The sequence below is a fragment of the Callorhinus ursinus genome, unplaced genomic scaffold (assembly GCF_003265705.2).
Source record: "Callorhinus ursinus isolate GAN/ISIS: 27379988/994484 unplaced genomic scaffold, GSC_fseal_2.0 scaffold21, whole genome shotgun sequence".
NCBI lineage: Eukaryota > Metazoa > Chordata > Mammalia > Carnivora > Otariidae > Callorhinus > Callorhinus ursinus.
In genome coordinates this window covers 1,558,639-1,561,021 of record NW_027397083.1, presented here as the reverse complement: position 1 = coordinate 1,561,021, position 2,383 = coordinate 1,558,639, and the positions used below count along the sequence as shown (strand labels likewise).

General features: G+C 49.3%; 1 protein-coding gene across 9 annotated transcripts in view; it reads right to left on the bottom strand.

Moving 5' to 3' along the window:
- SLC43A1 (solute carrier family 43 member 1) overlaps positions 1 to 2,383 on the bottom strand; it is a 25,052-nt gene that overhangs the window by 14,245 nt on the left and 8,424 nt on the right. The window contains exon 1 of one of the 9 annotated variants that reach the window (XM_073904590.1): positions 313 to 614. The exons of the other annotated variants lie outside the window; for them this stretch is intronic. The gene's annotated coding sequence lies outside the window, so the exon portion shown is untranslated. Of the gene's footprint in view, positions 1 to 312; positions 615 to 2,383 lie in introns of those variants that run through there. 9 annotated transcript variants of the gene reach the window in all.

Genomic DNA, 2,383 nt, shown 5'->3' with positions numbered 1-2,383 from the left:
GAAGGAAGGAAGGAAGGAAGAAAGAAAGAAAGAGAAGAAAGAAAGAAGAAAGGAAAGAGAAAGAAAGAAAGAAAAGAAAAGAAAGAAAGAAAGAAAGAAAGAAAGAAAGAAAGAAAGAAAGAAAGAAAGAAAGAAAGAAAGAAAAAGAAAAAGAAGAAAGAAAGGAAGGAAGGAAGGAAGGAAGGAAGGAAGGAAGGAAGGAAGGAAGGAAGGAAGGAAGGAAGGAAGGAAAAAGGAAAGTGAAGAGTGACGGGTGCTGTCAAGAGAACACAGGAGCACGTGAGGATGCCTGAATGCTGGGAGGGAAAGCACCTGCCCTGGGTGGGCACAATGACTCCTGACTTCAGATATCCGAAGGGCTCGCAGGCAGCAGAGGGGTGAAGTGACCTGTGTGTTAACGTAAGGAAGAATATGAGGAAGAAGTTTCGGATCATGAGTGCTGGCCAACCAGGGGAGGAGGCACGTCAGGCCACGGGGAGCCGGCCACAGTACCAGCTGCCCGGGACACTGGGGGAGAGTGCTCAGGCCCGTGGGAGAAGCAGTGGGGGCGCTCAGACCATGGCCTTTAGGATTCAGGCTAGCCCCATAATTTCGTGGTGGTCACGATCACTCTTCATTTCTCCACCAGGTTCGTCTGCTTCACTTTATTCAGTCTCCGTGTACTTCCGGAACATCTACTGTATGCCAGGCACCGAGCTGGGGCAGTGGGTGAAGTGGAAAGAAATGGAAAGATGCAAAGATCATTTAGGCCAGAGGCAGCAAACAGGCGACCAGCAGTGGCCTACACACGTGTTTTGCTTGGCATGCAAATTGTAACTGGGTGCAGTTTAAAATCGGGACGTATCCCCAAACAATTTGGCTTCTCTTTAAGAAGCCAGAAGATCGGGGCACCTGGGTGGCTCAGTCAGTTAAGTGTCTGCCTTCGGCTCAGGCCATGATCCCAGGGTCCTGGGATTGAGCCCCGCCTCGGGCTCCCTGCTCAGCAGGGAGCCTGCTTCTCTATCTTCCCCTGCTCATGCTCTCTCTCTCTCTCTCTCTCAAATAAGTAAATAAAATGTTTAAAAAGAGAGAGAGAGAAAGAAGCCAGAAGATCTGGCTATTGCTGGCGCTGAGTGGGGGTCACCCCTTCCCACCACAGCTTGCCCTCTCTAGGCCACCCAAGTCCTCACCTCTGCTGTAGCTCCCGGACATTTGCCATCTTACACCTGCCCTACTTTATTATGATTATTAAATTCTGATTATTAATTAGTTATTATGACCTGCCTGACCCCTGTTGGCGTATGAGCGTGCAGCCCCTGAATTAGACCCTGGCCCCACTCCTCAGTCTTTCACCATCAGATGGCACCTTCCCTTACACCGTCCCACTAGCTCTGGATTAATTAACACCTACTTTGTGCCAGGCTTTTTTATACAGTATCTCATCCGATCCTCACAACCTCCCTGCAGAGTGAGCCCGATGATCCCCATTTTACAGACAATGAGGCTCTGAGAAGCTGGCAACTCCCAGCCACACCTCTTCCTACAGGCAGGCTTCCATTCGGACTCAAGACAGTCTCCCAAGGCCAGCACTCTTCTGTCCCCCACAGGACACCTCGGTCCTGAACGCAGCAGCTCAGGGCGCTTCCCAAGCTTGTGTTGGTGCTGGTGAGACGTGTTCCTCCACCCGTGGAGCATGCCAGGCCTGTGGACGGCTAGTAATCAAGGTCAGTTAGTGCACCAGTCTGTCTGGTTTATCATCAACCTCTTATGAGCCTGGCTAACATGAGCTAGCTCCTGAGGCCTGATCACTCTGGTAGTTGGCTAAAGCCAGACTTCTTGGATAAAGCCAGCCCAAGTTGCAAAGGCTCCTTAGAACTCTATCCATGCCAATTACAACAGAAAAGGTCGTCGAAATCCAACGGCCCCACTTGTATAGGCAAGTAAAGTGAGGCATGGGGTGGGACAGGGAAAATGTATTGAGTTAGTGGTAGAGCTGAAGCCTTAGAAAAGAATGTGTTTCCCAAATTGTATGCACAGCATGTGGGATACTCAAGATGGGTTAGGGGGTACAGGGAATGGATTTTGATGTTTCATAGTTATTAGCCATTTCAATGTATATCAGAAACACACATATATACACACATACATATGTAAATATATTGGAAAAATGTATGCATGTATATGTACATTAGAAACATGCATATGGGGGCGCCTGGGTGGCTCAGTCAGTTAAGCGTCTGCCATTGGCTCAGGTCATGATCCCAGGGTCCTGGGATCAGGCCCCACGTCGGGCTCCCTGCTCAGTGGGGAGCCTGCTCCTCCCTCTCCCTCTGCCTGCCTGTCTGCCTACTTGTGATCTCTCTCTCTGTCAAGTAAATAAATAAAATCTTAAAAAATAAATAAA